We start from the raw sequence: 20,909 nt of genomic DNA, 5'->3' as shown, positions 1-20,909 counted from the left end.
AAGTATGGTTGAAGTGAGAGCAGCGGCGTTTTGTGATAGGATTGGCGTGAACCCCCCCCCCCCCCCTTTTTCCTCTGTCCCTCCCTCCCTCCCTCTCTCCCTCCCTCCCTCCCTCCCTCCCTCTCTCCCTCCTTCCCTCCCTCCCTCCCTCTCTCCCCCCTCCCGCCCCCCTCCGCTCCATCCCTGTCTCCCGGCTTAACTTTGTGAGGGGACAGGTGCACAAAGGGAGTTTTTGTTTAGTATAGATTGCCTGATTGATTGATTGATTGAAAATTTTTATTAACGGATTGTTTAATGGGTACGATACGGTACAGCTCAATACACACAATTGTTAAGGGGATGCAGACCGGAGAAAGACTTTCGTCTTGTTTACATCGGGGTCCCCCATTTTCAATTCATCATGGGTTTGGAGTATTGGTTATATTAATATAGTGTTACTTGCTAAAATAGGATTACATAAGGATAGATGGAATATTCATGGTCATTTTTTTGGTCTGATTAAAGTTAAGGTTGATTTAGACGGTTTTGGTAGTAGTTAATGTTGCATTGTGTGACCCCCCCCCTTTCCTCCCCTTAGTCCCTGGATCCCTGTATCCCTCCCTCCTTTTTTCTTTTCCCTTCCCTGTCTCTCCTTGTATTTCGCCATCCCTAGATTGCGGCGTGTTGTGGGCATTTGGTTGTAGGTTTATTTGTACTGCGTTGTTATTGTATATGTGAAGTAGGTACCGGATGGGCGCTGGCCTGTCTAGGTGCAGGTGGTGGTAGGATGATTTGTGATATTCTTGGTGTGGTAGAAGCTTGGGGTGATTCCGTTCAGGTTCGAAACTGAAGGGAGGACGCTTTGGGCTGTGAGTTGACGGTTCTTTGTGTATTCAGAGAACTGGGAGGATATTGCGGTGGCATAGTGCGGGTGTCCGTGAATTTATTAACGTGGCCAGCTGTACTATGTGTCGGTCAGGGTTTTAGTGATCTAAGTTGCTAAAAGTTTATTGTTTTCCCTGATTAGGTGGTTGGTAGCAGTAGCAACACTGATTAATTTTTATTAAGTGTTGTGGGGGGTAATGGTTGTGTGTAAGCGGAATGAAATGGATGTAGTATGAGAAGTGAAGCGAAAGCAAATAATACATTTAGTCGATACGCTAATCGGGCATTTAAAAGTAAGAAATAAGGTTAGGATGAACAGATTCATCAAGCAAAGAGAGATTAGAATCAGATGAAGGACCAGGTTTACAAAGGATTATTAGACAATGGATAGGAAGGGGATTAATGATTATATTTCCCAGGAAATCAGGAGGAGAGAGCACACAGGGGATTGGAAAACTCCAGTGTTCCTGTTGAAGGAACGGACAAAAAACAAGATAAGCTGTATCGTTATTTTTTCAAGCAAATCACACTGTGTCTCTTTAAATATATTAGTATAGTGTTGCCCGACATTTCCAATGCATAACGAAGAGTGGAAATAATAAGGGAAATGCCACTGTATTAAGTTTGGATATTTCTGCTTTCTTTCTATACAGATGCTCGGCCGGACAGGTGCTCTAACGACTTCCACAACCATCTAGGGAAAACGGCTTTAAAGGCCTTGGTATAAGTATGAATGATAAGCCAATTATCAATCCTTGTCTGCACAGTAAAATTTTGACAGTGTGAGTGTTTTAACTCAAGTAAGTAGAAAATAGTGTAAGACGGAGAAATTTGTTTTTTCAAACGGTGATTACAAGAGAGTGTTGAAAGTGGAATGAATGACAGTAACATAGGAAGTTCACTTTAGTGGGACATTTGATAGGAACAACTGAAGCGTTAGATGCAATAACAATAGAATAACAACAACGACAATATGGAAGAGGGCCTTAGTGATCGGGCCATTGGGGGGAGTAGGCCGAGAGCCTCTGCAGACATTTCCCAGATAGACTTTACTAGTGATAATGATCTGATTGATTTGAATATGGACTTCTCTCATGTGACCAGTACGACAGAAGGACTTGAAATGTTGACTATTCAAGCTGGAGTGTCCATTGCAGGCGACTGCGGTTTAACCAAGGGGCAGAAAAAGAGACTGAGGTTACAGCCGTCCCACGAAGTCCACTCTGGCCGGATGGCTGGAACTGAGACCGACAGCAGGTATGGAATACATGAACAGTTTCTACAGCCCACCCGTTTCCTATGTCTACCCTGCCCTCAGCACCAAAGCCAAGATGAGAGGCGGAGCCCAACGGTGGGACGTCAAACCGCCCGTGCTGAGATGGGGGAAGAGGCAGCATACTATAAACAACAGAGAGCGTTTGTGACGGCGTTCGAACAACACGAGGCAGTTCATCGAGATCTGATGAAGACACAGCTGGAGATCGGTCAAGCCGCACACGAGACTCAGAGATTGGAACGGGAACTGGCGAGAAAGACTGTGCTACTAGAAGCGACAGCTGTTGAGATCATGCTTCGGGCGTCTGACCTAGGCCGCTGTGATCAAAGAATGCCCTGTGCTCTGTTGCCCGGACAGGGAACTGGGCCGCAACAGGGTGAACAGAACCGCAGGAGGGGTGAGTTTCCAGGCCCCTCCCAACAAGAGAAGGCCCGAGGAGAGGCAGCAGAAAAGGACAGGTATGCCCCTCTCTCCTCCAGGCAACAGGACATGCGACCAGAGGACAGGAGAGGGGTGGACCTGGAGAGGACGGTGGGAGGCCAGCCGAGAGACTGTGGGAGTCGTGGTAAACTGGGTGAACTGGAACCCCTGGGATGGCCGGCGTCGGCTGTGTGCTGGGGTTGTGGGGAGGTTGGCCATTTCGCTCGGTCATGTGACAAAGGGTGGAGGCCTCAGCGAACGTCCAGAAAGAAGCAAGAGTCCAAACAGGGTTGCTGGGAATGTGGAGAGTTGGGACATTGTCAGAGGGGGTGTCTGCATAGGTCATAGGTTAATTAAGAACGAGGCAGGAATGCACAAGCGGAGCTAATAGTGCTCGGGAAAATAGAGTTATTAATAAGTTAAAATGGGAAGAAGGACTGATTGGAACAAAAAATAGAATAAAAAATATATAGGAGCGTTGATACATTAGATTATGAGTGGAAGCGACTAAGATGGATGTGCAACTAACAGGGAGAGGTGAGATGACTGACAGATGCATGAGCCAATCGTACTAACAGTTAATTAATAGACAAATCATGGGTTTTCCTTTTTGCTACAGTGTGTCTGATCAACTCTTGCTGTGGCAGTGAGGAAAACGTAAGGGAGAATGGTATGGTGGACGATTTTTGGTATCTCCCACCTGTGCAGCCTGGCCCGGCTGCACAGATTGGAGAGAGAGAGAAAAATGGTCACCGCAATGGCTCTTGTGGTCATGTGAACTCTGAACCAGACGGTGTCAGAGAAGGGTTAAACAGTTGGGTTTTAGACAGGAACAATGGAACATATAATATTAGACAGAGTTAGAAACAAAGGACTATTTATAGTAGTGGTTACAATACTTGATCAAAGGGTGGTCAAGGTTGAATTAAGGAATAAAAAAAAAAAAAAAAAAAAAAAAAAAAAAAAAAGATCAACAACAATATTATTATTTCATTACTTATTTTATTTCTTTTTGGATTTCTAATTTTGCTGTCTTAGTTTTGCGGGGGTATTTATGCCTCTGGATGATAGTTTAATTCTGTTGGATGGGTGTGTAGCATGTAGGCACTCACAGTTTTTTTTTTGTTTATTTTTAATTTTCTTTGTTTTTGGTTGACTATATTTTTTTTTAGGAACTGGCTGGCTGGGGGGGTTCTCTCGCCAGTCAGGGATAGCAGGTGGTGGTGACACAGCGAGACTGGTAGGAGGTCTGATATAATGAGCTGGGAACTGAGAATGGACGGGAGCTGGTTCATGGTTTGTTTTCCGCTCATTGAGGCTCCAGATGTAGAATCTGGAGGGTTGTGTCGCTTTTTGGGTTATGATAAGTGTTGGGGAAACATATTTCTCTGTCTATAAGGAAGCTCTGTAGGTTGGTGGTCGCAATTTGGCCAGTTAGTGTTCATGTAGGGTGCAGACATGTGAATTTGATGATTGACTTATGGAAGACTCTGCACCGGCTTGTTGAAAGCTGGCGGAGTGTGTGTGATGTGTGTTTAAAGGGACTGTGGTTTGTTGACCATGCACATAGGTTCTGTTGGTGATTGGCCTCGTCTAGAGCTGACTGTCCGGACCGGGGAGCTGTCGGGAAACGAGGTAATTGAAAGTGAAATGATGGTTATTCCACTGTCAAGGGTGGAGGTAGTTGTGTTGATCTTGAGATATTGAATCTAGTAAAACAGTACAGCACAAAAAGAAATGAGACAAAGATGATTTGATTGAATGTTAACGTAAGAAGCTGTGAAATACATAGATAATGAATTGGAGAAAAATGTATTGTCAAAATGCAGAACAGTAAAGATGTATCTGTGAAAATAAATGTTTCCAATCTATTGTGTGTTTTGTAAATAATAATCCAAAATGCAAAAATGACAGAGGGAAAATCGATTCCTTCTGTGGAAAATCGGAGCAGTACCAGAGACCTGCATACAACGAAGAAGGGGCGGTGATTAGCACAAGATACAACAAGAAGAAAACGGTCAAAAACGAGTTAGCAGTAAAGGCCTTAGGAGGTTTAAACAGGGATAACTGACAGGGATGAAAGCAAAGGATAATTGAGGCCTCAGTGGTCTTTTTAAGGAGTAAAAATGATTTATGTTGCTTGTTTGAATTTCCCTCAAATGTTTAGAGAGTTAATCTTTTAGTGGTGTGATGTATTAATCTTTTCTTGCAGAGTCCATTACACAAAATAGACATTTAAGCTAAGTACATGGATAAATATAGTCTTAAACAAAAAGAAGCTGAGAATGGTACGATCATCTCTTTGCATAGAGAGACGGACCTAGACTGGATGTCATAATAATAACTGATAATGTGTATAAACTGTGAAAGGAGGAAAAGGTAGGTGAAATGATGATTTTGTAACTGTACAGATGGAAAGCGTTTGTAGTTCGATTTGGGTAAATTTTGGATTTTTTTGAAAATTTTAGAAAATATTAGAAAAAATTATGAGAATGATTTTAAACATGTTTAATTTAGAATATTAATGTTGTATAGGAGGTTATTAAACCCCCTAAGGGTGGATTGTCGTATATTTCTAAATGAAAACATGAACATAAGCAACTATAAATGTACCAAATGATAAAACAGAGAAGTTGATTTGAAAGACAGGGTGATTTGAACACCATGTGAAGTTATTTCTGAAGACCCTAGGCTAAAGAGGTTGAGAGACAATGGCCCCTCACCCGGCCAGCTGGCAGGAAGCAAGGTTGTTTAAAGTAAGTGGTATGAGACAAGTAAGGACTTTCAAGTTACAACACGGCAACTGCTGACTAACCCAGAGGTCAGAAAGGTGACACAGGCTATTTGGAAATCGCCCCTTACACAGTAGAATGCCACTCTAATAGGTAGACTAGATGGTTTTTAGACCTTAAGGATATAAAGAAAACTAATGGCTTTGTCAGAGAGATTAGTTAGATGGCTTTAGAAAACATTGCAAAACATATGTAAAGAAAGGAAAGACATTGTTTGTAAATTAATGTTAATACTGAACAAAATAATAAGTGATCAAAATAGAGCTAAAACCTAGATTACAGCGTACTTAGAATAGGAAAGATAAATAGTTCAATCAAAAATAAAGTAAAAAGTGGACCCAACTGAAGACAAGACAGTGAGTCACTGGCTAGACAATAAAGAATTATCTTAGTATTCTAAAATGCAATTACAGAATGGTAAAGAGTTTGTAGATGGAAATAGCTCATGTTGTATTATCTAGGGATCAAGAGCCAGTCTGTCTCCCCATAGACTATGAAAACGGTTGTGTCAGCAGAAGAAATTGTGTAACATGTGGACACAGGACACCAACAGACAGGTTTCTGCTGGAATGTGGACCAAAATAAGAAAAGCGTATGGACGTGAACAGGCAGGCAGGGTCTCCCCCCTCCCTCTCGCTCTCTGTCTCCCCCTCCCCCTCTCTCTCTCTCTCCCTCCTCTGATAAAAAGGGCGAATGGCGACTCATTAGAGACACGACTCACACCAGAAGGAACCTGGAGAGACAACACACACACACCCAGTGACACTCAGAGGAGACGGAGAAGGATCCCTGCAGAGCCAAGCCGTGACACAGAGGGACTGAGACCCGATGACAGACGAAATCGCTTCGCATCAGGAGAAGCGCTGACACACCAGAAAGGACCTGAAGACCCAGAGACATGGGGACAGACGATGACAGAGATCGCATCGCAACTGGAGCGCTGAAAACCTCCACCGACAGAGGGAGACTCGCCACTCGACTCGCCACTCAGGCTACTGAAGAGCCGATGACTCAGAGAGCCATTGAGACCAGATGACCGAGCCGAGGTTCATAGCGGACTCCGCCGATACGAAATCAAGCACTCCCTGCCTGATCGGCGAGAAGACCAGGTTGTCTTGACAACCAGACCAGCGAACCACAAGAGAGGACTCGGTGTTGGCCATGGACAACCTAAGACAGCGAACAGCACCGAGAGACGACAACAGCCAAATGAAAGAGACGATGTACTGTTTTAATTCCTAAAGCTGTTTTATTAATAAACACCGCCGCCCGTTGATTTTGACCATATCGTCAGTCTCCTCTTACTTGAAACCGAACATCTGAAAATACCTAAAACCATGCAGAGGAAAGGGTGAAATAGAACACTATACGATCAATGAACTTAGAGATACATGAATTAAAGAAAAGACACTTCAATACTCTTCCTGTTTTCGCTTGTGACTTTTCACCTATATCCCTGATTCGCTCATCCCCAGACCCACACTCATTGGTTAACTTACAACCCTGTCCAATAATTTTTTAGATCGCCAAATGATTGACGGAGCTAGAGCGTCGGGAGTCGGGAGTGGTATTTGAAGAAATAAAAAGTCTCACATATCGGCATGTAACTCCAGAACCGCTGAGCGGATTTTGTCGCCTGAAACGGCAATCGACAGACAACAAATAGGGCTTTAATTCGATTTATATATTGTATTAAAGAATATGCACACCCATATACTGTAAATGCATAATTTACAATTTAAGTGTCCTTTCTCAGCACAATCCATGCTGTGTTTGGTACAACTGGATATTGAGCTCTTCCTCATGCGCTTTGCTATACTTACTTTTAAATATCAGTTTGTACTTTGTGCCTCGTGGAATTAATGCTACATGTGCGGAAGATGAAGCACAGAGTGGATTATACTGAGGACTGAATCACAGATTATGATGAGGACTGAAGACAGATTATGATGAGGACTGAAGACAGATTATGATGAGGACTGAAGACAGATTATGATGAGGACTGAAGACAGATTATGATGAGGACTGAAGACAGATTATGATGAGGACTGAAGACAGATTATGATGAGGACTGAAGACAGATTATGATGAGGACTGAAGACAGATTATATTGAGGACTGAAGACAGATTATGATGAGGACTGAAGACAGATTATGATGAGGACTGAAGACAGATTATATTGAGGACTGAAGACAGATTATGATGAGGACTGAAGACAGATTATATTGAGGACTGAAGACAGATTATATTGAGGGCTGGAGACAGATTATGATGAGGACTGAAGACAGATTATGATGAGGACTGAAGACAGATTATATTGAGGACTGAAGACAGATTATATTGAGGATTGAAGACAGATTATGATGAGGACTGAAAACAGATTATGATGAGGTATGAAGACAGATTATGATGAGGACTGAAGACAGATTATGATGAGGACTGAAGACAGATTATACTGAGGACTGAAGACAGATTATGATGAGGACTGAAGACAGATTATACTGAGGACTGAAGACAGATTATGATGAGGACTGAAGACAGATTATGATGAGGATTGAAGACAGATTATGATGAGGACTGAAGACAGATTATGATGAGGACTGAAGACAGATTATATTGAGGACTGGAGACAGATTATGATGAAGACTGAAGACAGATTATGATGAGGACTGAAGACATATTATGATGAGGACTGAAGACAGATTATATTGAGGACTGAAGACAGCTTATATTGAGGACTGAAGACAGATTATGATGAGGACTGACGACAGATTATATTGAGGACTGAAGACAGATTATGATGAGGACTGAATACAGATTATGATGAGGACTGAAGACAGATTACATTGAGGATTGAAGACAGATTATATTGAGGACTGAAGACAGATTATGATGAGGACTGAAGACAGATTATGATGAGGACTGAAGACAGATTATGATGAGGACTGAAGACAGAGTGGATTATGCTGAGGAATCCACCGATCAACAATCATTCTTAACCCTTTCACTACCACACACTACAGAAGGTTAACCTTTTCACTACCACACTACAGACGGTTAACCGTCTGTAGTGTGGTACCATCTGTAGTGTGGTAGTGAAGGGGTTAACCTTCTGTAGTGTGGTAGTGAAAGGGTTAACCTGCTGTAGTGTGGTAGTGAAAGGGTTAAGTAGGAAAGGGCCAGGGGTCCAGAATTCTCAATTTAAATTCACATAAATATCATTCATTGAAACGTTCAGATGAGGAAGTCTACAGGTCTGTCTTTTAAAACATGCCAACAGTTTCCCTTTGACTGTGGATATTATCATAGCAATAACACTCAAATAACACTCAATTATACAAGATATCTACACATAGATGATAATACAACTTTGAAAATATATTTTATCTGAGAACTTGAAATGTGCTAAGTAGGTTCATCAGAAGAAAACACTGACAGTTGCTAGTTGTCGTTTAATTTTTACTCGCTGAAGCAATGCTTACATAACCTCAACTATTTTAATAGATAAAGAAATAATATACATCCTGAAACTGAACGGAGCGAGAACAGATCACCTGGTAGAGCGTGTGAAGAGAGGACTGTGGAGAGAGGACTGTGGAGAGAGGACTGTGGAGAGAGGACTGTGGAGAGAGTATCCTCAGAAGTACAGAGTCCTCTTGTCTGTCAGGTCCTCTCCCACAGACTGGTGTTACGCAACCTTTCAGGCACCACACCACTCCTGTTCAGAGAAAAACATCAAGTCAATATAAGTTTGCACAGCCCGTGTATTTGCAGTTGTGAAAGTTAATCTAAATCACTTGGAGTGTGAATGTGATACATCGCCAGAATGTACTCAACCTCTGCTGTCTTTAACTATGAATGAACACAACACTCTAACTTACCATCTTTAGATAATAAAGTACTCAACCTCTATTGTCTTTAACTATGAATGAACACAACACTCTAACTTAACATCTTTAGATAATAAAGTACTCAACCTCTACTGTCTTTAACTATGAATGAACACAACACTCTAACTTACCATCTTTAGATAATAAAGTACTCAACCTCTACTGTCTTTAACTATGAATGAACACAACACTCTAACTTACCATCTTTAGATAATAAAGTACTCAACCTCTACTGTCTTTAACTATGAATGAACACAACACTCTAACTTACAATTTTTAGATCATAAAGTACTCAACCTCTAATGCCTTTAACCAGGCCCGGACTGGCCATCGGGAGCACCGGGAGTTTTCCCGGTGGCCTGGCCTGCACAGATTAAAAAAAAAATTATAGTTTTCTTTTTTTTATAATTTTTATTTTTTTTTGCCAGGCCATTGTTTCTAGTTGTGGCGGCGGCGCGGCGCGATAGTTAGATAACCTAGGTGGGTGGGGAACAACCAGGATTTCACTGTCTGCGACAGAGTTGTTGAACTATCTGACTCTCTCCCTCGGATCACACACACACAATGGAGCCGTGCTGCCGCTTGTGATTGGTGGAGGCGGGACCAGGCGATACAACTGATTGACAGTGGAGGCGGCGAATGGAATGGCAGATGGCACTATGCAGAATACTGTAACAGCCAGGCAGTGAGCCAGGTAGTTTTGTAATAATGAAAGGTCTGTTATTTAATGTTTGTGTAAGGGCTATTTTAACTGTTGATGGGTAGTGCATCAGTAAAGTGAATATGGTATTGTGCTCTTGCTCTGTTTGAATAGGTGGAGAGAGTGGTTAACTGTATTATAATAGTAAATAGACAAATATGTTGTGCTCTTGCTTTTTTCTTTTTGAAGGTGGAGAGAGTAGCATTGCTAGTGCCACAACAGTTTTATTTGAGGTTCATAACAGTACATTGTACTACTAAGCAATTGTTGGCTCATTAGTTTGTGATTCACATGCACTAAAATTCACCAGAATGCAGGAAATTAAGTCTTTGTAACAAAAAAAATCCTGGTGGGGGACCCCCAGACCCCCCGCTTAAAAAGTGGCCTGACTGGGGCTATATTTCGCGCTATATCTCCCGGTATGAATTATTTCCCCAGTCCGGCCCTGCCTTTAACTATGAATGAAAACAACACTTTAACTTACCATCTTTAGATAATAAAGTACTCAGCCTCTACTGTCTTTAACTATGAATGAACACAACACTCTAACTTACTATCTTTAGATAATAAAGTACTCAACCTCTACTGTCTTTAACTATGAATGAACACAACACTCTAACTTACTATCTTTAGATAATAAAGTACTCAACCTCTACTGCCTTTAACTATGAATGAACACAACACTCTAAGTTAGCATCTTTAGATAATAAAGTACTCAACCTCTACTGTCTTTAACTATGAATGAACACAACACTCTAACTTACCATCTTTAGATAATAAAGTACTCAACCTCTACTGCCTTTAACTATGAATGAACACAACACTATAACTTACCATCTTTAGATCAGTGGTTCTCAACTGGTCTAGCCTCGGGACCCAACATTTTCCTTAGTCATTAAGTCGCGACCCAAAATTTTGAACCACTATGATTTATGTAAAAAAAAATCAAATTTGCAGTAATACGCAATCTTTCAAAACATGAAGTAAACACAAAAAAGTTCAACAAAAGTGCAACTATTGCTAAAAACCCAATGAAATGAAATAATAATAAATAATATATGCTTCTTAGAAGATTTCTTAGCTTAACATAACAGACCTAAATTTGGGGGAACTAATGGGATAACTGGGGTTGCAACAAAAGTGCAACTAGGGCTAAAAACCCAATGAAATCTAATAATAATACTACTAATAATAATAATAATAATAATAATAATAATAATAATAATAATAATAATAATAATAATAATAATAATAATAATAATAATAATAATAATAATAATAAATAATAATTATGCTTCTTAGCAGACTTCTTAGCTTAACATAACAGACCTACAGTAAGTTTGGGGGAACTAATGGGATAACTGGGGTTGCAACAAAAGTGCAACTAAAGGCTAAAAACAGTGAAATAAAATAATAATAATAATAATAATAATAATAATAATAATAATAATAATAATAATAATAATAATAATAATAATAATAATAATAATAATAATAATAATAATAATAATAATAATAATAATAATAATAATAATAATAATAATAATAATAATAATAATAATAATAATAATAAATAATATATCCTTCTTAGCAGACTTCTTAGCTTAACATCCCAGGGAACTAATGGGATAACTGGGGATGTTGTTTGCTCCTGACAAGAGTCTCAAAGTCTGGGGTGATGGACAAAGCAACTCTGAGGTCATGCTCAATGTCCAATCTGTTCCTCCGCTTTGTCTTCAGCTGGACCAGAGCTGAGAAGCCACTTTCACAAAGATAGGTAGTGCAAAAGAAAAATTATAAAAAAAAAATAATAATAAAAAAAAGATTTTTTTTTTTTTTTTTTTTTACACACACATCCGCGACCCACTCAAAATGGCCCCGCGACCCACTATTGGGTCGCGACCCACCAGTTGAGAAACACTGCTTTAGATAATAAAGTACTCAACCTCTACTGCCTTTAACTATGAATGAACACAACACTCTAACTTACCATCTTTAGATAATAAATAATGCAACCTCTACTGTCTTTAACTATGAATGAACACAACACTCTAACTTACCATCTTTAGATAAAAAAGTACTCAACCTCTACTGTCTTTAACTATGAATGAACACAACACTCTAACTTCCCATATTTAGGTAATAAAGTACTCAACCTCTACTGTCTTTAACTGTGAATGAACACAACACTATAACTTACCATCTTTAGATAATAAAGTACTCAACCTCTACTGTCTTTAACTATGAATGAACACAACACTCTAACTTACCATCTTTAGATAATAAAGTACTCAACCTCTACTGTCTTTAACTGTGAATGAACACAACACTCTAACTTACCATATTTAGATAATAAAATACTCAACCTCTACTGTCTTTAACTATGAATGAACACAACACTCTAACTTACCATCTTTAGATAATAAAGTACTCAACCTCTACTGTCTTTAACTGTGAATGAACACAACACTCTAACTTACCATATTTAGATAATAAAATACTCAACCTCTACTGTCTTTAACTATGAATGAACACAACACTCTAAGTTAGCATCTTTAGATAATAAAGTATTCAACCTCTACTGTCTTTAACTATGAATGAACACAACACTCTAACTTAACATCTTTAGATAATAAAGTACTCAACCTCTACTGTCTTTAACTATGAATGAACACAACACTCTAACTTACCATCTTTAGATAATAAAGTACTCAACCTCTACTGCCTTTAACTATGAATGAACACAACATTATAACTTACCATCTTTAGATAATAAAGTACTCAACCTCTACTGTCTTTAACTATGAATGAACACAACACTATAACTTACCATCTTTAGATAATAAATAATGCAACCTCTACTGTCTTTAACTATGAATGAACACAACACTCTAACTTACCATCTTTAGATAATAAAGTATTCAACCTCTACCGTCTTTAACTATGAATGAACACAACACTCTAACTTACCATCTTTAGATAATAAAGTACTCAACATCTACTGTCTTTAACTATGAATGAACACAACACTCTAACTTACCATCTTTAGATAATAAAGTACTCAACCTCTACTGTCTTTAACTATGAATGAACACAACAATCTAACTTACCATTGTTAGATAATAAAGTACTCAACCTCTACTGCCTTTAACTATGAATGAACACAACACTCTAACTTACCAACTTTAGATAATAAAGTACTCAACCTCTACTGTCTTTAACTATGAATGAACACAACACTATAACTTACCATCTTTAGATAATAAATAACTCAACCTCTACTGCCTTTAACTATGAATGAACACAACACTCTAACTTACTATCTTTAGATAATAAAGTACTCAACCTCTACTGTCTTTAACTATAATGAACACAACACTCTAACTAACCACCTTTAGACAATAAAGTACTCAACCTCTACTGTCTTTAACTATGAATGAACACAACAATCTAACTTACCATTTTTAGATAATAAAGTATTCAACCTCTACTGCCTTTAACTATGAATGAAAACAGCACTCTAACTTACCATATTTAGATAATAAAGTACTCAACCTCTACTGTCTTTAACTATAATGAACACAACACTCTAACTTACCATTTTTAGATAATAAAGTACTCAACCTCTACTGTCTTTAACTATAATGAACACAACACTCTAACTTACCACCTTTAGATAATAAAGTACTCAACCTCTACTGTATTTAACTATGAATGAACACAACACTATAACTTACCATATTTAGATAATAAATAACTCAACCTCTACTGTCTTTAACTATAATGAACACAACACTCTAACTAACCACCTTTAGATAATAAAGTACTCAACCTCTACTGTCTTTAACTATGAATGAACACAACAATCTAACTTACCATTTTTAGATAATAAAGTATTCAACCTCTACTGCCTTTAACTATGAATGAAAACAGCACTCTAACTTACCATCTTTAGATAATAAAGTACTCAACCTCTACTGTCTTTAACTATAATGAACACAACACTCTAACTTACTATCTTTAGATAATAAAGTACTCAACCTCTACTGTCTTTAACTATAATGAACACAACACTCTAACTAACCACCTTTAGATAATAAAGTACTCAACCTCTACTGTCTTTAACTATGAATGAACACAACAATCTAACTTACCATCTTTAGATAATAAATAATGCAACCTCTACTGTCTTTAACTATGAATGAACACAACACTCTAACTTACCATCTTTAGATAATAAAGTATTCAACCTCTACCGTCTTTAACTATGAATGAACACAACACTCTAACTTACCATCTTTAGATAATAAAGTACTCAACCTCTACTGTCTTTAACTATGAATGAACACAACACTCTAACTTACCATCTTTAGATAATAAAGTACTCAACCTCTACTGTCTTTAACTATGAATGAACACAACAATCTAACTTACCATTTTTAGATAATAAAGTACTCAACCTCTACTGCCTTTAACTATGAATGAACACAACACTCTAACTTACCAACTTTAGATAATAAAGTACTCAACCTCTACTGTCTTTAACTATGAATGAACACAACACTATAACTTACCATCTTTAGATAATAAATAACTCAACCTCTACTGCCTTTAACTATGAATGAACACAACACTCTAACTTACTATCTTTAGATAATAAAGTACTCAACCTCTACTGTCTTTAACTATAATGAACACAACACTCTAACTAACCACCTTTAGACAATAAAGTACTCAACCTCTACTGTCTTTAACTATGAATGAACACAACAATCTAACTTACCATTTTTAGATAATAAAGTATTCAACCTCTACTGCCTTTAACTATGAATGAAAACAGCACTCTAACTTACCATATTTAGATAATAAAGTACTCAACCTCTACTGTCTTTAACTATAATGAACACAACACTCTAACTTACCATTTTTAGATAATAAAGTACTCAACCTCTACTGTCTTTAACTATAATGAACACAACACTCTAACTTACCACCTTTAGATAATAAAGTACTCAACCTCTACTGTCTTTAACTATGAATGAACACAACACTATAACTTACCATATTTAGATAATAAATAACTCAACCTCTACTGTCTTTAACTATAATGAACACAACACTCTAACTAACCACCTTTAGATAATAAAGTACTCAACCTCTACTGTCTTTAACTATGAATGAACACAACAATCTAACTTACCATTTTTAGATAATAAAGTATTCAACCTCTACTGCCTTTAACTATGAATGAAAACAGCACTCTAACTTACCATCTTTAGATAATAAAGTACTCAACCTCTACTGTCTTTAACTATAATGAACACAACACTCTAACTTACTATCTTTAGATAATAAAGTACTCAACCTCTACTGTCTTTAACTATAATGAACACAACACTCTAACTAACCACCTTTAGATAATAAAGTACTCAACCTCTACTGTCTTTAACTATGAATGAACACAACAATCTAACTTACCATTTTTAGATAATAAAGTATTCAACCTCTACTGCCTTTAACTATGAATGAAAACAGCACTCTAACTTACCATATTTAGATAATAAAGTACTCAACCTCTACTGTCTTTAACTATAATGAACACAACACTCTAACTTACCATTTTTAGATAATAAAGTACTCAACCTCTACTGTCTTTAACTATGAATGAACACAACACTCTAACTTATCACCTTTAGATAATAAAGTACTCAACCTCTACTGTCTTTAACTATGAATGAACACAACACTCTAACTTACCATCTTTAGATAATAAAGTACTCAACCTCTACTGTCTTTAACTATGAATGAACACAACACTCTAACTTACCATCTTTAGATAATAAAGTAAGCGTCAACAGGAGCACAAGGGAGTGGGAACTATGACATCAAAATCAATGGGATTCGGGCGGGAGTGGGATCGGTCTCTGTGGGAGTGGGAGGGAGTGGGATTATTTCTGTGGGAGTGGGAAGGAGCGGGAGTCAAAATCCACTCACATGTCAGCCTCCAGTGTGAGCCTCCCACACGTTACACCTCGCCAATGAGAGTCCGCGCTGGCAGGTGAAAAGAAGTGGCTGGCTGACTCTGCATGTATCGGAGGGGACATGCGATAGATTCTTCAACCCTCCCTACGACTGACCAGTGGGGGGCACATGCGAGCAACGATCAATGTAGATCATTGGCTGAATGATTATCCAGTTTGACTATTGGCCACTACGGGCCACCGTACCGCTAGTGCGACTGCGTACAAACTGCCTCGCTACTATGAACCTGCTCTCACTGTCACGTCACAACTAGATGTTAAATAAACCTACGGTTTGTTCATTGACTCACGCAACTGAGGTACATATTAACACAGTTTACATGGTGTCAGAAGACAGTACGGACTTTTCGCCCGTGAGTAACGTGTCTTTCGTCGTGTTTTTTTTACTAGCCTTTGATAGCCTAGCTAACCTAGCCGCGGACGCGCTAGTAGACAGACACTATGGCGGATGGATTTCGCAGACCCGACCCTGTTGTATTTGATGAACATGTCGCAGAGAATTGGCGCATTTTTGAAGGGGAATATGACATTTTTATTGCCGCAGCCCACTCAGAGAAACCTGCACGGACAAAGGCTTACATACTCCTCAACATTGCTGGACCTGAAGCCATAGAGCGGGATCGCTTGTTTGTGTATGCAGCTGTGGTGCGCGCGCCCGGTGACAACGGAGCAGTAATTACACCGGCGGAGTCCAGAGAGGACCCGAACTGCCTGAAAAAAAATTCAGAGAAATATGCAATCCCCAAAGCAACAGGACGATGGAAAGACACACATTTCATTCGAGAAACCAGAAGCAAGGTCAAGTCAAGTCAAGAGTTTTATTTGTCTTGCCCGCAACAATGTGCAATACAGTAGTACAACATATAATAGAATCCAATAGACAACATTGTGCAATAAACAGGTAACATAGTGGGACATCACGGTATTTGTACATAGTTATTTACAGAGCATGAAGGACATGCTAGGTCCCTTGGTAGTGCAATACACTGTTACTATACTATTTTTAAAGTGACCTTTCTTTGTGGCCATAAGTGTGGGCGTGTGCAGCATGAGTGAGTGCTTTCTCATGTTAAAGTGGCTGCTAGTGTGCGAGCGTGCACAGCGTGTGTGTCGTGTGTGTGCTAATGTGTGCTTGTGTGTGTAGGGTTCAGTGTTCTGTGACCCTCAGTGTTCATTGTTCAAGACTCTGATGGCCTGGGGGAAGAAGCTGAGCCGAAGCCTCTCTGTCCTAGTAGCTGGTGTTCGCAGGCGTCTGCCTTACCTCAGCAGCTGGAATAGGCTGTTATTGGGGTGGTGAGGGTCTTTCATTATTCTGCAGGCTCTGGATTTGCACCTCTTGTTGTATAGAACCTGCAGGGGAGGTAGTGCAATACCCGTGGTACGCTCGGCAGAGCGCACCACTCTCTGTAGGGCCTTCTTGTCCTATGCCGTGCTGTTGCCATACAGTGATGTTTCCTGTCAAGATGCTCTCTACAGCTCCGGAGTAGAAGGACTGGAGTATCTTCCCCGATACTCTGAACTTCCTTAACTGTCTCAGGTGGTAGAGGCGCTGCTTCGCCTTTTTTACAACTGTGTCTATGTGTGTTGACCATGTCAGATCCTCTGATATGTGGACCCCCAGGTACTTAAAGCTGCTCACCCTGTCCACGGTGGCCCCGTTTATCCTCAGTGGTGTGTGTGTCTCCTTCTGTCCTCTCCTATAATCCACGATCAGCTCCTTGGTTTTACCAGGTGAGAGCATTGAATCCTTCATCAGTGACTTGAAGATCAAAGCAAAAAATTGCCAGTTTGGAACTCTGACTGAAGAGCTTATCTGTGATCGAATCGTGTGTGGCATCACACGGGACGCTTTGAGAAAATCTCTGTTGAGGGACAGTGAGTTAACACTTGCCAAAGCTATCACAATCTGTCGTATTCACAAGATGACAGAGGAAAACAGCAGAACACTAGCCACACAGGCTACCAGTGTTGATGCAGTGAGGCCTGTTTACAACAGAAAGCACCAGTCTAAACCCCAGGTATTTTCAAACAATGCCATAACAAAGTGCAACAATTGTGGTGGTAGTCATGAGGCTAAAAGAGAAAAATGCCCAGCCTTCGGACAGCAGTGCCATAACTGCAAGAAGGTAAACCACTACAAAAGCTGTTGCAAGTCTAAGCCACAGAGTCAAAGATATCCACAGAACAAATCGTAAAGACCGTCTGTGCATGAAATGTCAGTGGACCAGTCTACACATGAAGACGACACGTTCTATGTGGATGGTGTCAATATTGACAGTGTCAATTCTCAAGTAAATGAGAAAGATGAAGGATTTGTCACAATGCACATAAACGGCAAATCTACAGAGTTTAAAGTTGACACAGGAGCTAAATGTAATGTTATGTCAATAGAGACTTTCAAAAGAGTGACTAATGGAGAGCAATTTGTGCAGCAGAAGAAAACTGCAAACCTTGTTGCTTACGGAGGCACTAAAATTGAGACCAAAGGTCTGGTCACACTGTCGTGCTGTTTAAAGGAGCAGCAACACACACTGCCTTTCTTCATAGTGGACAGAGATGTGCAACCACTACTAGGTTTTCGTGCATGTATGGACATGGGGATTGTTCAAATGAGCCTAGACGTCCACCAAGTCACCATGGAGAATAACACAGATTTCAAAACACAGATTCTAACACATTATAAAGATGTGTTCAGTGATGAGCTTGGAGAACTCCCAGTCATATATTCCATGACGCTGGATCCCAGCATACAGCCTGTGGTCCGACCAGCCCACCGCATCCCTGCAGCGATGCAAGAGAGGGTTAAAGCGGAATTGGACCGCATGCAAAGCATAGCTGTCAAAACACCTGTCTCTGAGCCCACAGACTGGGTTTCATCTATGGTGGCAGCACACAAGAAAGACAAACAAGAAATCAGACTGTGCATCAATCCAAAGGACCTCAACACAGCGTTGAAGAGGCCCCATCACCCCATGCATAGTGTTGAAGAGGTAGCAGCACAGATGTCGGGAGCAACAGTGTTTTCCGTCCTGGACGCCAAGAACTCATTCTGGCAGATACGTCTGGACAAGAAATCCTCAGTGCTGACCACATTCAGCACGCCGTTCGGGCACTACAAATTTCAAAGAATGCCTTTCGGCATCAACTCCGCAAGCGACGTGTTTCAGCGCTCCATGGAAGGCTTACCATGCTCCGTGATAGTAGATGACATCATCATCGGAGGCCGCAGAGTGGCTGAACACGATGCCAACCTGAGAAAAGTGCTTGATCGGGTGAGAGAGGTCAACCTCAGGCTAAACTCAGCAAAGTGCAAGTTTCGCCTAGACCAAGTAGGTTATGTAGGCCACATCTTCACGAGCGAAGGCCTGAAAGCAGACCCCTCTAAAACAGCAGCTATAACTGAGATGCCAGTCCCCACAGATGTCACTTCACTACAGCGTTTCCTAGGGATGGTAAACTACCTGGCAAAGTACATCCCCAGTTTCAGTGACATAGCAGTGCCACTGAGGAAGTTGACCCACAAGGAGACGGCGTGGTGCTGGTACCAGCAGCACCAGGAGGCATTTGAGCGCCTCAAGTCGTGCCTATCCAGCCCACCAGTGTTGATATACTACAACGTCAAGGAGCCAGTCACACTCACATGTGACGCGTCATGCTATGGACTCGGAGCAGCATGCATGCAAAGTGGCAGGCCAGTAGCATTTGCGTCGCGTACCCTCACAGATACTGCCCAAATAGAAAGAAAGCTTCTAGCTGTCGTGTTTGCCTGCACAAAATTCAAGGACTATGTATACGGAAAGCCCACAATCGTGGAAACAGACCACCAACCTCTGGTGACGATCATAAACAAGCCCATTCACACAGCCCCAGCCCGTCTTCAGAGAATGCTACTCTGTCTACAGAGCTACGACATCAGCCTAGTGTACAAAAAGGGCAAGGACATGTACCTGGCTGACACCCTCTCCAGAGCTCCAAACAAACATGTCACCCAGAGCCCTGCTGAAAACGGTGCTTATGAGGTAATGTCGGTGAGTTGCATCTCCACCGCTCGCCTAGAAGAACTCAGAAAGCACACAGCAGAGGATGAGATGTTACAGACCCTCAGCGCGGTCATTCAGAGAGGATGGCCCAACAGAGAAAGCCAGCTCCAGCCTGCTGTCGTTCCCTTCTTCCCTTACAGAGACGAACTCGCAGTGGAGGATGGAATCATCATGAAAGGCCACAAGACAGTCATCCCCGCAGTCTCTGCACAGAGAGTACATCAACATCGTGCACAAAGGTCACCCAGGTGTTGAAGCCACAAAGCGCAAAGCCAGAGGCATCATATTCTGGCCGGCAATGTCAACTGACATCGCTGAAGAGCTGCTCTCATGTGCAACGTGCAACAGCACCAAGTCCCACCAGCAAAAGGAACCTCTGAAACGTCAATCAGTTCCAGACCTCCCATGGTCTACAGTTGCCACGGACATGTTTGAATGGCATGGTAAACACTACCAAGTGCTAGTAGATTCGTATTCTGGCTGGTACGAAATCGACCTTCTCCACAGCCTGACATCATCGGCTGTGATATCTAAGTTGAAAAGAAATTTCTCAGTCCACGGCTCACCGCACACCCTCTTCTCTGACAATGCTAGACAATACACCAGTCAGAGTTTCAAGGACTTTGCCAAACAATGGGATTTTTTGTCCATACCACCAGCAGCCCAGAGTTCCCACAGTCTAATGGGCTTGCAGAGAGGGCGGTCAGAAGTGCCAAGCAAGATTTTTTCAATCTCCTGAACCTCAGGAACGTCCCCCGTGACTCAACACTAGGCTCCCCTGCTGAACGTCTGAGGTCACGGCAGACACGCGCAGCCATTCCAGTGTGTAGCAAACTACTGGAACCAGCCCCCAAGGACGCCCCGGCTAGTCAGCGCCCAGCTCCTC

The 20,909-nt window shown here is 40.7% G+C and overlaps 1 protein-coding gene across 1 annotated transcript in view; it reads right to left on the bottom strand.

The window, feature by feature from the left end:
- Window positions 1-17,712, bottom strand: part of LOC311228763 (histamine N-methyltransferase-like) — a 46,935-nt gene extending 29,223 nt beyond the window's left edge. The window contains exons 1-2 of the mRNA XM_084314704.1: window positions 17,623-17,712; window positions 8,907-9,070 (exon numbers count right to left, since the gene is read on the bottom strand). The gene's annotated coding sequence lies outside the window, so the exon portion shown is untranslated. The remainder of the gene's footprint in view (window positions 1-8,906; window positions 9,071-17,622) is intronic.
- Between the last annotated feature and the right edge of the window lie 3,197 nt (window positions 17,713-20,909).

Source organism: Notolepis coatsorum, assembly GCF_963971535.1.
Source record: "Notolepis coatsorum genome assembly, chromosome: 5".
NCBI lineage: Eukaryota > Metazoa > Chordata > Actinopteri > Aulopiformes > Paralepididae > Notolepis > Notolepis coatsorum.
The sequence above is the reverse complement of the archived record's forward strand: the minus strand, read 5'-3'. Positions and strand labels throughout refer to the sequence as shown.